The sequence below is a fragment of the Falco naumanni genome, chromosome 17 (genome assembly GCF_017639655.2).
Source record: "Falco naumanni isolate bFalNau1 chromosome 17, bFalNau1.pat, whole genome shotgun sequence".
In the NCBI taxonomy this organism is placed as follows: Eukaryota; Metazoa; Chordata; class Aves; order Falconiformes; family Falconidae; genus Falco; species Falco naumanni.
Genome location: NC_054070.1, coordinates 4037266 through 4051229, shown reverse-complemented (window position 1 = coordinate 4051229; position 13964 = coordinate 4037266).

The window sequence follows — 13964 nt, the reverse complement described above, 5'->3', positions numbered from 1 at the left end:
CTTGAAGGCAGGAGTTAAAAAAAAGAAAAAGAAGCGTAATGAAAAGCTTGAAACTTTGATAAGATCATACTTGTCAAAAGAGCTTCTCAGGAGGAAAGAACTGCTCTGTTCCCACCGCATCCATCACTGTCGGATCAGATGTGAAATGCTGCCTGGTTCAGAGGGCTCCCAGCAAACTCTGGTTGATGTCTCTCGTGCTGTTTCTAGCTCTGAGATCCTGCTCTACTGTTTTCCACCCCAAATTCTGCCTGATAAAAGGCTGAGTCTCCCTTAATTACAGCATCCCGCTCCTTTGCCTTGCAGTGCCTGTGAGGAGGGATGCTCTGAGTCCTCCAGAGAGGCTGTGGCTGAGGACTGACCCTGCTGCCGCCAAGCAGATCTCTCAGGCTCATCTGTCCTCTGATGGCCCAGGGAGCTCTGCAGGGCATGGTGTGGACACGGGGGCTGGACGGGGTGTGGGGAAGAGGAGACATGTGGTAGTGAGGTGATCTACTTGGGTCGATGCTTCCTACCCAGGCAGGAGGCAGAAAGCTGCACTGATCTAACAGCTCTGCTCCAGTAGCTGAATGAGCTACATTTTCCACGTGAAATCAAGGTGCTGCTTTGTCTGCCTTGTTCTCAAACATTTCTGCCTTCAAATTGCTTCTTTAGAAACACAGACAGCCCTGGAGTGCACCCTGCCAGCTGCTTGGGCTGCGCTGCTGTGGGGTGTTAGAGCAGAAAGGTGCGCAGGAGCGGGAGCGGCGCTGCGGCTGTTGGCAGCCAGCAAAGCACAGCAGCTCCGAAGCTGTTGCTTTGGACGCTGGGGTCTGGGCTTCGATGGCTGGGATGGCACATCCCAAAGGGATGCTTTTGATGCTCGCTTGGTGTTGCGGGAAGTCACTTGGCTAAACTTCAAACATGGTTTCGACTAGATTCATGTTCTCCTCCTGTACCAGACCCTATTTAAGCAAAATAGCTACCCCGATTTCTTGATGGATCTGGTGGAGTGTTAAATCAAAAGAGTCCTCATGTGGGTACTTATTTTGGTGTAAGTGTGCTTTACAGTGATTCAGTCTTATTCCTTACAGACTTTAGCTTAAATGATATAAAGATGCTCTTAGGCAGATATGCAAAATATTTGCACAAATCCAACCTCGCTGGTCTCAACACAGAATTTTAATTGGCCCCATTTTTTGTCGGCTACAACCTACACTACTGGCACCATTACGGCGTGCTGCTAAATAGACCTGTATCCTTCCTAGTGCTGGGTGCATTTCAGCAGCAGATGCAGTGACCTCCGAACATGGCTGGTTAATTTTATACGGCATTTCATGATACAGTGCTGTTTAATTCTAGACACTTATTTGATTATGAAAGCTAATTAAAAGGGAGTAGTCTCTAAGCAATGGAGATGGATGTAGAGCGACGTGGATCTGGGCAGGCTCTGGTGCCAGTATCTGCAGAGAGGTGATGATAGATGCTGCCGGGGCAGTTTTGGGAGCTAGCTGATGGCTATTAGGATTGAGTTTCTGCTTTGCTTAGGATTTCTGAGGGCAGTTCTGCTGCCTGCGGCTGAGCAGAAGAGTAGAGTAATACTGATTTGTAGATACTAGATTCCTAGGGTTTGGTACTCTGTATATATACACTTTTTTTTTTTTTGCTTTTCAAATAAGGCACCTGTCCTAAAATCTGCGCTGTTGTTTCTCTTCCTCACCTCCCTTACAGCTTAAAAGCACTTGTCTGATTTTCCCCTTATTTCTGTGAAGAGCTGTTGAATTTAAATAGCAATAATTGCCTGAGTTCCCTGAATGGTTGACCTGTGTGGTTTTCACTTTCTGGGAATCCGAGAACTGGAGGGACAAACCCAGGCTGATGCTGTCTCCCTCCATTACCTGCTCGTATTTCCCCCCTCCTCAAACTTTCTGTCGGCCTTGGCAGCCGTTGCCAAGCTGTACCTCTTCTCCTGAGCTCCCTTCTCCAGGGACTAGTGGGAACTTTTGGGTGCCCTTGCCACGGCACAGCTAGGGGCTGGAGCTGGGAGCTCTGTGTGGGCTCATCTCCCCAGCCCTGTGCGGAGCAGCAGCAGCAGCGTGGAACCTGTCATTAGCTCTCTTCTGTGAGAGGCAAATTACAGACTTTAGCAGCACAATTAAGCCAACTCGATAGGAAATGGAAAAACAAAATAATTTCTCTGTGAGTTTCTTGCTTTGCCCGCCACCTCATCCCTTGCTCCTCTGTGGCAATGGCTGGGGAAAAATTGCTCACCTGCCACCCAGATCTGGAGGCCTCCTGTTGAAGCCATGGCAAAGCTCCTTAGTAAGCAAATCTGGAGGAAGGGGATGGAAAGAGCAGGGCTGGAGTAGAGTGGCTTGTTTCTTGCTCCATCCAGCTCCTCTCCTACAGGGAGGGCCACAGAGTCCCTTTTTGGCCCCAGGAGAGCTGAGTGCCGCTCAGAGCAAAGGTGTGACTTGTGTTTAGAGCAGAAGGCAGCAAAGCCTGTGGCAGCTGATGTAGTTTGTAACGCAGTGGGGTACCAGCTCTGCAGCAAGCAAGTCAAGCTCATTTCTGTGCTACAAAGCTCCCAACAAGACCCTCTGCCAAGCTGAAACCTTTGGCCTAGAGCATCAGGCTCTTGTTGGGCCACTGGAGCTTTGGATATGTAAATGGAGACCTTGAACTTAATTTTCCTGGGTTGCGGGAAGGCAGCAAGGAGGATGGAGGGCTGCAATGAGCACATCGGTGCTGCTGAGAATATGGGTGATGCCCCTGAGAGGTCTCAGGGGGACAGTGGGTGCCCCAGAGGGAGGGCACCCCAGCCCTGGCTTCTGGACCACCCAGTTTGCCCTTGGCAAAGTGGTCCCTGTGGCTGTAGCCTGCAGCCATAGATGGAGGCGTGTGGTGTGTGCGCAAGGGTCTCTCCCCAACACCAGTGTTCTCTTGTATGGCCCAGCGAGTCAATGGCAGATTGTGTTGAAATTTCACTTCAGTGGCGAAAGCTGCAATTAGCATTTAATGAAGCTTCTTGCTTTTATTTTTAGGTAACCTCTGATTCCCCGACTGTGTAATTTAGTCCTCCATTGCTTGGAGATAATTAAAGTATGTCACTATAATTTGCTTTTTTTAAAAGCCTGTAATTATGTTTTTATTGAGAATAAAAAAAGAGGGGGGAGGGAGAAATGAAAACAATGTTAGGGGAGGAGAAGGCTTTGGATGGGCAAGGGTATTTCTTCCAGCTTGAAGGCTTAGGAGATCTTTCCAGGATGCTGGGTAGACTGGGGACAGAGGAAAGGCTCCTTCTCTATTAGCACGGGTCATAGCAAGGTGCAGTGTTCCAAGCAGAGGTGTGAGAGCTTTGGGTATCCGCAAGCCCTGACCATGCCTGCACGTGCTCTAGCTGTGGGGGGTGTGCGTGGACTGTGCAGAGTACCAGCGCTGCTTCCTCTCTTGCGTTGTTTGTGCTGTTCAGCATCCTTCTCCCAGTGCCCTGCTCTGTCTGCACCCCAACCTGCGGCCCCTAGGGCAGCTGAAGCGGGGGCAGGCCAGGATGAGTTTAGCCTGGAGCAGAACAGCTGAGGTCTCATCCCTGCAGCCTCCCACTCCCAAGACCGCCCTGCCAAGCCTAGCAAACATCTGCGTGCTTGCTGGGTCTTCATGTTTCAATTGCAGGCATCTGGTCTCTGCGACAAGACACGCTTTGCTGATGCAGGGCTACGTAGCTCACACTATATGTCCTCCCCACACAATAACCAATTAATGGGGAGGAATTAAATGTATCTTCCCAGGCCCGGCAGGACTGCGCAGCCTTTGGGGGATGCTCCTTGCAGCTTGGGCTGTATTTGCATCTGTAAACGCTGCTGCTGGATGTCAGACAACTTATGTCCCTCCAAATCCTGTCGGCACTGTCTATTGCTGAACGTGCCAGCTACAGCATCCTGCCTTGCTCCAGTCCATGTAATGCTGTGTATGGCCCTGGGCCAAGCGTTGCTCCCAAGCAGCCCAGTGAAACTGCTTCCCTGCAAACTGGTCTGAAATGAGAGTGTGGCCATCGCAGGAGGAACTGCTCACCTACAATTCACAGCCTGGAAATTGGCTGTTACAGGGAAGTTGAATAACGAATAAATTCAAGATAATTGATTGGCCTGTGGCCAGTTCACAGCCAGAGAGAGCTGAAATGAGTTTGATTGTTGGCTTTTTCTTGAAGTTAGTCGCGCTCAAAATTTTTGAGCGCTAAGAGGTTACATTTAGTTTAGAATATATTTGATTCATTAAAACGCTGATCTTCTTGGCTGCAGAGTACAGATCTGATCCCAGGCTTTATTTCTTACCTAAATGCAAAGGTTTCTTGCCAGAAATACAAAGCAGAAAAAAAATCTTGGTGCTTAAGAAAAGTGACATGATGAAAGGAGCATGGTGCTGGACTGCGTTCCAGTGCTGGAAACCTGCTGCAAGTTGAGCTGACATCCTCGCTGGCACATGCCCAGTTTCCTTCTTGCCCATGCTGGGATGCAGTCTTTGGGGGATTTTTCCCAGTCCCACAGTGCTTGACATGTCCTGGACGCTGCAAGCAGCAACCTGGTGTGCCTGCAGCCAGTCCCTAATGCAGGGTACTTGTATGCTGGGATGCTGTGAAATTTGGTGCAATCCCCTGCAAAACCTCCCTCTGGAGCTGTCTGCCCCTTATGGAGCTGGGGCTGGAGTGACTCAGGAAAGCCTCTTTGATAGAGCAATATCAGGTCAGGGTTTTATTTTCAAGTGTGTCCTCAGAGAGTGCATCCACCCTGAGATACCTGCTCTCCAGGTGTCTGAATTCAATGGCACCGTGAGCAGGATCAGCCCCCCGATATGCTTGCAGCACGTTTGTGTTCCTCCTCGCTGTGCAGAGATCCCCCTCCTGAGCCAGGTGTCACACCACCTTCCTTGCAGAGCCTTTGTTATCTGCTGGGGATAACAAAAAGAAGGAACGGCACTTAAAACCCAACAAAACCCACACACCATCACCAGCTTTTGTACTGGTTGCTATGGGAACCCCATACATGCACCGGAAACTCTGGAGTATGCAAATGAGCTTCTTAATTAGTTCTCCTTAGTCTTTCATGCTCCTGGTTCAGCAATTTGATCATTAGATGAACATGCCACTTAATTATCAGCAGCTTAACCAAACACAAGTTGGGGTGACCTTTGGGGAGGGCAGTGTGTCTTGGGAGCTGGCTGGCAGCTAAGGAAGACGGAGACCAGTGGCTGCGTGGGGCTGGGAGTCTTCTCTAGCAGCTTTCGTACTGGCAGGAGCTGTTGGTATCATTCCTGTTGCCTCTGGAGAGGAGCAACAAGCCAGGGTGGGTCTGTGTCTCCGGATTGCCCCGATGCTCCTTCCTGGAGAGGGCTGGCTGGGTGCTGGGGTCTCCACAGCGTGGTCGCACGTACCGCAGGCTGAGATCGCGTGGTTAGCTTGAGCAGGACCAAGCGCCTCGTCTCGCTGTGGGGCAGCGGTGGAGTGGGGGGCTGGCTGGCAAACCCAGGCTCTGAGCTGTGGGGCAGGGTGCAGTGTCACCCTGGCTCTGCTGGCTTTGGGGATTGGGATGGGACTTGTTGCCGCCAGCCCAGCGTGCCAGTTTTGCAGAGCCAGATGCCAGCCGAGTGCATGTGTGAGCTCTTGCTGTAAATGCTATGAGTTTTTCACCAAACAAGCTTCATTAATCGTCTAATAACCGGATTAATTAAGGACACTGAAAGTAAACAGCAAGAATGTAATTTGCCTCTGATTGCCATGTAATTGCAGGAGTATGGTCCTATTTGCATATGCAGAAAGTGTTGTTGACAAAGGCACTGGGACCAAGAATAACAATTTATGGAGGGCAAATGTGCCCTTGGGGCGTCCAGACCCCTTCAGCCATGCTCTTTGCTGCCTTTGGTGCTGCCTGTGCATGTGTGTGTGTGTGTGGTTTTTTGTTTTTTTGTTTTTTTTCCTGTGGTTCTCTGACTTCTTCCCAATTAGCCAACTCTCCCGCTATTTGTGGAGCTTTCCGAGCTATTTGCTTAGGCAAACATTGATGCTCCAAATAGACTGGCAGATCAGCTTGGGAACACTCTCCCGTGTCCTGCAAGACAGCAGAAATAGCTGAGAAACCTTTCTTCCTCTCAAGGCTGCCCTGCTGAGGGTTATGCCTAGTTCTCCCTTTGACCCTGCTTACTTGGGACTCGGGGATTTTGGTTGTGCTTGGAAGAACTTGCCCTTGCAAGCCCCAGAGCCCAGAGAGGAGGCAGGGATGAAGAGGTGAATTGGGAGCATGCAGAGAGGGAAGCAGATGCTGTGTGGATTGGAGGCAGAGCCAGGGTTTGGATACCAGAGTCTAAGTCCCACACCATCTTGCATATCTCATGTCCTCCACCCCTCATCAGCTGGTTGGTTTTTTTTTCCCAGCACTTCTTTTTCCCTGCAAATGCAGACATCTGGATGGTGACTAATCTTCCAACTCTCTGCCTCCCATTAGCCCTGGGTGAGCTTTCTTCTTGCATTTGACCTTGTCAACACTAGATCTGGGCTGCTTGAGGAATGGGAGTACGCAGTGCTCTGCGAAGGTGGCTACATGCTCCTTCCACGCACGCGTGCGTGTGCCCAAAGGGGAGAATTAGGAGGACTAATTCCATCCTGGGGAGCCCCAGGGTTGTATTTTTCTCTCCCTGACAGACACAATTTGGTGGAAGCCTACAACGTGCAGGGATGTGACCTTTCAGGAACAGCCCAGAACATCTGTGGCAGGCGTGATTTCTAAGTGTATCCATTTCTTTTTTTTTCCCCCCTTATGGTGGGGATGAGGTCTGTACGCTTTCAGCTATTTCAGCCTGTTCAAGTGTAGATGGACTTGGATTAAATCATTGTGCATTGTTTGACTTGAGACAGGCACCTGCTGTTCACTTGTGTGTCTTCACGCTCAAGTGGGATAAGAAGCCGCAAATACAATCCTTTGAGCAATTGTTTTAGAAGAGAGCTTGCTGGCAAAATGGATGGGGGCCAGTTCGCCAGCAGAACGCTGGCGACAAATATCTGTGAAGGAAAATAGGGATTTAGGACCCCCCTGCCTGTCTGTGGGCATCTTTCCCATCAACCATTTGTTTCTTTGCAGTGTCTGAAGGTTTTGGGCCAGTTTCCCATGGCTCCAAGTGCCATACCTGCCCCGAACAGCTGCCAGACTTCATTTATCACAGACAGCGTTTTGTTTTCCTCTTCTGGAAATTTGAAATGTTTAGAAAGAAATCAAGTTTTCCCTTGAAATTCAGTGGGGAGAGGGGCGGGAGAAAGGTAGCCTTCTGTTTATTTTGCTCTGCCTTTCTGTAAGCTGCTACAAACAACCTGTCATCATGTCTCCAGTGAAGCAGCTGAGCAGGCTCCCCAGGTGTCCGTGTTTGGTTCCTTGCCATGGGAGGTCTTGTTAGAGGTGGTGTTTGTTTCTGGTTAGCCACGAACTCCCCTTGAGCCTGAAGAGCAAGACAGGGAAATAGCAACGGTTGTGATTAGGGCTTTATTTTGAACCTCTAACATCTCAGTTTCCTGCGGAGAACAACATCCTAGAGCAGCTGGAGGCTGCACCCCACTAACGTTTCGTGGTGAAATTTTCAAAGAGATAAACAAGGGAAGCAATCAGCCCCTCCTGAATATCAGGGGGGTGTGGGTGGTGATGCCTGCCGTGCCTTTGAGACCTCTCCCATTGTCAGCATCCTTTTTTCAGGAATCGAGGCCAACCTGACGGCTCTGACACTGCCGTTGCCTGCTTTAAGCTGGATCTGAATGCCTTCAGACCTTCCCTACAAGAACCTGGGCTTCCTCCTGGAGCAGTACCACTGCCTCTATCTAGGGTAAGCCAGCGCCTCTCGATTCCGAGAGCAAGCCTTTGCTTCCTCTGCATGTTGGCTCTTGGAAATCAAGTATTTGGTTGGTCTTGAAACTTGTGAATGTGAGTCAGTCGTTGAGGCTTAACGTTCTCACAGATGTCTCTTTCCCCCCGCCACCATCCCTCCTTTCCTTGTGCATTGGAGTAGGTGTGAGGGATTTGCAAGAACCTGACCTTGAATAAATGTGGATGAACCCAAAAGGATGGACACGTAGGCCTATTATGTCCTGGTTTGGGTGATCTTTGGCTTTGAGGATACTGAGATTCTGATTAGATTCCTATGGGATCTTGGCATAAGCAATTAATCTTTCCCTGATCTCACTCTTTGAAATCCCATTTTTTTTTTTTTTTTTTCCTTCCAAGTGGGCTCTGTATTCTGGTGCTGTTTTTCAAGGCTGATGGGGAAGCTGCCTCTGGTCTGATTGTCTATTATTTTTCTGATGCCTTGTGTTTTTTGGGAAAAAAAAAAAATTCCAAACCCTGCTTTGTGATTTTTCTCTTCTCTGTAATTAGATGTAGCAGTGATCAAAATATGTTGCATTGCACTGCAAGCTTCTCCAGGCAGATGTTTCATCACCGGAGGAGAGATGACTTCATTCTTTACATTTGGGGAAAATTAAAAGAGAGGAAAAAAGAAAAAGGCGAAGGAGAATTGGATTTCCTGTAGTGTGAATACATCTTACTATGCTTTAGGGGAGGGATGTGTGAGAGAATGAGTGCTAGGAGTGAGAGGGAGGGCAGATAATTTTTTTTTTTTTTTTTTTTTTAAATCCTGCTGGCATTCAGAACTTGAGAAATGCATCCCTTGGTACTTATTTTGCCCCCAGAACTGGGGGTGGTGGCTGTGACCTACCTTGCCGCTTCCCTGCAGCCTCCCTTGGAGAAGGGTTTTTAGCACGAAGCAGTCTGTTAGCTCCATGTTTTGACTTTCTGGGGTGCAGAGAGCCCCTCAGCTGCTGCCGTACCTCCACAGCTCTTATACGTGACCTTTCAGAGCAGCTAGGGAGGTTGCAAAGGTGGCATGAAGCTCACTTTCTGTACTCTGGCATCTGGAACCCCTTGGTGCACGGTGCTTTGTATTGATGGTAAGAATGGATTAATTCCCCAAACATGATCGGTAGAGGAAGGTGGGGCAGAGGAAAAGATGGGAAAAGGCCTGTAAATGGCTGTTTGTTTGGGGGTGCCAGCACCAAATGTCACCAGCTTTGATGCAGAGACTTGGGTTTGGCTGGGGAGAGGGTGAGTGTGTAGGAAAAAAATGTCTTCTGTGCTGGGAACACAGAGCACGATTCCTCAAGCTCGGCTCAATAAGAGAGCCATCAAAAGTAAAAATGACAGCAATTCTGCAGTCAATATAATGTGGCTGCAGGTTAAATAAATAATGTTTGAATGATAATAATTGCAAAATGATACTATTTCATCTGCCACAAACATGTGGTTAAGCTCTCATTAGCTGAGACTACGAGCTTTGCAGGAAGCACAGGCTCTTTGAAAGCAGATCTCTTTGGATTATGCTGCTATAGAAATTCCTGGACTGCTTTTGCGAGTCTTTAATAATGCCTGTCAGTAAGTTTGCTCATGGGATTGAGAGGAAAACCAGAAAGACCAGCACCCCAAAGTGAAGCTGGATTTTTGTTTATTTGAGGGCTGCTTTTTTGGCTTCTCGGGGCTTCTGAAAAACTGGGTTTATAATTAATGTACTATATTATAGTCCTTTGCACTCTGCAGAAAAATAAAAAAGGTGTATATATTTTTTAAGTGTTTTTTTACTTGTAATTGTACGTATATGAGAAAATCCAGCCACATCTAGCACAGTTTTGTTTGAATTTCAACTTTTGCCAAGAAGCTGCTCTGTTCTGTCCCACCATCCTCCTCATTGCCACCTCTTGGACCCTGTGAAGCCATCCTGGAGCAATGTTGTCTGTGCTCCCCAGAGATGGTGCTGAACCTCACACTGGGGAAACTGGTGCGCTCAGCACCTCACCAGACCAGGGCTGCTTTCAGACTTGGCTGCAATATTGATCCTCGCTTAACATAGTAATGAGAATCTGCTTCTCTAATCAGCAAGGGAAAAATCTTATTTTCCAGCTGCTAGAAGGAAATGAGCTTTGAGTCGCGTCGGATGTGGGGTGGTAGGGAGGTGGGTGATGCTGGCTGGGCTCCGCTTTGGTCGCCTCAGTGTGGGCAGGAGCCTGCTGCCATCGCTTAGGTCGTGTGTCCTTCTCATCTTGGCTTCTCTTGTCCACCTTGATGTTTGAGGAAAGCTCTGTCTTGCTCATCCTGAAGCCCAGCTTGGGGTTTGATGAGGAACCCCATCATTCGTATTGACGTTTTGGAGCCCGCTGGGACAGGCGATGGCTTTCCAGCCCTGCTGCATCACAGAGCTGTGGGGCAGTGTCCCTGCCAGCTCCTCAAAGCCCAGCCTGGCACCTCATCTTCCTCATCCAGTGCGTTTTTGGCGTTGGGGAAGCCTCATTTCCCTGTCATTCCTGGCTCGGGCCTCCTGGAACGTGGGTGAGGGACCTCTCCTCCCCTCGGCAGCTCTCCCTGGGCTGGGTGCCTCACCGGACCGTCTGGCTGACGGCAAATTGTTTTTTGATGGCTGACTCGGTATAACTGAACTCAATTTGCCTTTCAAAAGCAGCTAATAGTCGCATTAAAAAATCCATTTTCACTTGTGATTGAATTTGACGGCGGCTCAATCAATAAGCGAATGGAGTGTTTCACACGCTGTACTGAGCGGGCGTCACCATGGCAACGGTGTAAGCCAGCGCCGATGGGTGAATCCCCCTCCGGCGGGTGTCACGGGCGGGTGTCACCGGCCCTGCCGCCCCGTAAGGGGCTGCCACGTGCCGCGGCGGTGCCCCTCCTCAGCCTCATGGCAGCGGTGCCAGCCAAAATAGTGTTCATTTTCCTTTTTTTTTCCTTTTTATTGCCACCGTGGAGGGGGCTGAGTGTGTTGTTGGTGGCCGGCCTCACCGGCAGCAGCTGTGGTGCCAGGGCCAGGCGGTGGTGCTGGCACTGAGGGGACGGCAGCCTGGCACGCGCCTCGAGGTGTGGGGGAGGGGGTCCTGCCTCTTCCAGCACTTCTCCTTCTCCCACATCTCCCAGGCCTGAGGAGGAAAGCGGCTGTGGGGCTGCGGGCGAGGGTGGTAGGGCTGGGAGTGGAGCTGGCAACGAGCTTTCCTGAGGGGACAGTTTTTCTATGGGAGGAAGATAATGAAATGAGGAAACGGATATATATATATATATATTTTTTTAATAGGGTTCATCTGCATTTGATGAAAAATGAAAGCGACACTCTGCTTCATGACAACCAGAGTGTTTCCTTTCAGCTATTGTTTGCCTTCCTCCTATCGTAGTATAAAACGAAAATGAAATGGTTCGGTCAGGAATCCTGCAATTGTGATCTTTTTTTTTTATTATTATTATTATTATTTTCCACCCCCCCCGCTCTCCCTCTGCATGCTCCACGGCATCCCAGCTCCTTGCTGTCGATGCAGGCAGCCTACCCGCGCGTTGGTGCCACAGCGTGACGCCGGGGAGCCCACCCACGTGGTGCCACCTGCAGCCGCTGCCCGGGCTGCCTTCGCCGCTTCCCTGCAGCGCCGAGGGGGTCCGAGGGGTCCGCCTCGTGCCATGCATAAGCTGCTTTACAACACGTTGGTGTGTTCTCTGCGGGGAGTTTGCCTGAGGCTCCAGGATGCCGTTAGTTGCCTTATATTTCGTCTCCATACGCAAACAACGCGGTCCTGTCTTCGAGCTCATTTCTATAGATTGATCTGCACTTGGGGGGGCGGGGGGGGAAGGTCTGTGCTGGGTTTGAGCTAAAACAAGAGGAAAGCCAGGCACCCTGGGTTTAACTTGAGCTGGCAACTGGAGTTCACCCCCACTGAGGACTGAACGGAGTTGAACTGTTGCTGCCCACCTGAGTTAAATCTAAGTCCCTTCCCTCCCCAGCTCGCTTTTCTGGCAATCCCTGCCACTGCACCGGACCCAAATGGTTTTTCAGGGCTGCCCTGGACTGGGACGGGCTCTTGGCCCTGCTGCAGCATGGCGTTTCTCACCTTTCTCTCCTTTGAGGCGTGCGCTGCATCCCGTGGGGACCTGCAGAGCTGGAGGTCAGGACGTGGGGCTGATACTGTGTCAGCTCAGCCCCTTCTCTCCTCTCCTGGCATGCTGGAGGTCACGACACTCTTGCTGAAAAAGGCAGGAGGCTCTGAGCTTCCAGCCCTTTTGCTGAAGGCTTCTATGTTCCTTGCAGAGGAAAGAAGCCGTTTCCATTAATTTCACAGGCTGTTTCCACCATAGCTATGTTGGCTGCTGCTGGTGGCTGAGGATGATTCTCTTCCCACGTTCACAAGAAGAAACAAAACCTGTAATAATGGTGCTTGAGCAATCTGTGGAGCTCTGGAGACAGCCTGGAGGGTCAGGGCTTTTTTTCCTGACAGGTACAGGGCTCCCTTAAACTGTAATTTCATTGTCACCGGGAGCTGACATCTCTTTGTTTTACATACTGGAAGGAACTGGCAACAGAGCTGGTTTCAGTGTGCGGAGGGGAGCTGCAGTCTATTCCGCCTGAGAGAGCACAGCTTTGCTGCACGGAGGAGCCGCTCTGGATGCGACAGGCCAGGCTTCGCTCCCTGCGGGTGATGGACGGACCCGGTCCTGCTTCTGACTCCGCTGCTCACTGGCCTAAGCCAAACTGCTGTGCCCCAGCTTTGCCCGCCCGTTATCGCCCGTGTACCTACACCTCCCCCAAATTGGGTGATGGTACTTCAGGGAAATCAGAAGCAGCTGAGGGGTAAAGTCAGACTCCTTGTCTATGCCCACTCCGTGCCAGTGGGGATGCTGGCTTTTCTCCTGGGCTCCCTGGGTCATGCCTGCTCAGAGTATTGATCGGCTACCTGACCTTTTTGTTTTCAATCAGAAATCTTTCAAAGGCACCACGTTAGCCCCGTCAAAAGCTGAACTGAACGGACCAGTGGCTGCACTGCTGCTGCCTGCACAAACCTCTCGGAGAGATAAAGAGGCTCGGAGGAAACTGTGCCTGTGTCTGAGCTTTTTCCTTTCAAAGCCATGCCAGGCCCTGCTAGAGAGCTCAGAGTGAAATGGTTTCCCTTTTCCCAGATACAAAGCTGCTGAGGTGTAATAAGCTGAGGGGAAGGCGATAAGCTATGTGGTCAGCTCCGCGTGCTGCAGCGGCACGTGTGCTGTCATTAGCCTTTGGGAGCTGTGTCTCATCTAAAAGTCACTTGGGAATGAATTGTCTGCTGGTGCAGCTCCTGTGGGGAGATGGCTGGTTACGTCTTGGCTTGTCCAGGCTTAGGAGCAGGGAAAGCATTTGAATCTCCATCCCAGCTAGATCCCATCTGCATCGCCAGGGATGCTCAGTGCTAGATTCTGTACTTAAAGCTGGGGATAGTCTTTATCCCAGAGATGAAGAAACGGAGGAGAAACCATCCCTTAGAGGAAACGAGGTACCGAGATTAAATGATTTGCTTGAGTCGTGCAGAAGATATAACAACGCTTGGGTGGCGTGCTTGAGGCGGTGATGGGAACTCTGGGTTGAGGTTTACAATTTGTGATGAGGCTTAACAAGCATTGGCTGAAAGAGCTCAGAGGAAGAAAGCAGCACCGCGGAGGGTGCTAGTGTGGAGCCCTGAACTAAATCTAGTCAGACTGGGTTGTGTCACGTTTTGGGCCAGGCTATCCCAGGCCAGAGGCTGTTAAAGCTGAGAACTGAGCCCAGGTCTACTGAACTGACTTAAGGAAATTGCTCCTGGGTGTTAGTGTTCCCAGTGTTGCTGTCAAGCTCTGCACAGGATGAGCTTGTGTGACAAGGGATAACTCTTACCCTGACGCCAGCTGGCATACCTCCATCAAAGTCAGCGAGGACAAGGGATGTGTTTCCCAGTACGGGGGCTCCAGGAACTGGTGGCTGTGGGTCCTGACGTTACCTGAAACAGGGGGAGAATACCCGTTGCCCACCTGTGATGCCAGTACCACAGCCAATTGATTTGTGCTCACTTACGTGAGCAGCCCCAGATTAAAGTGGGCTTTGGGACTTGACGTGTAAAATGATTTCCTGTCTTA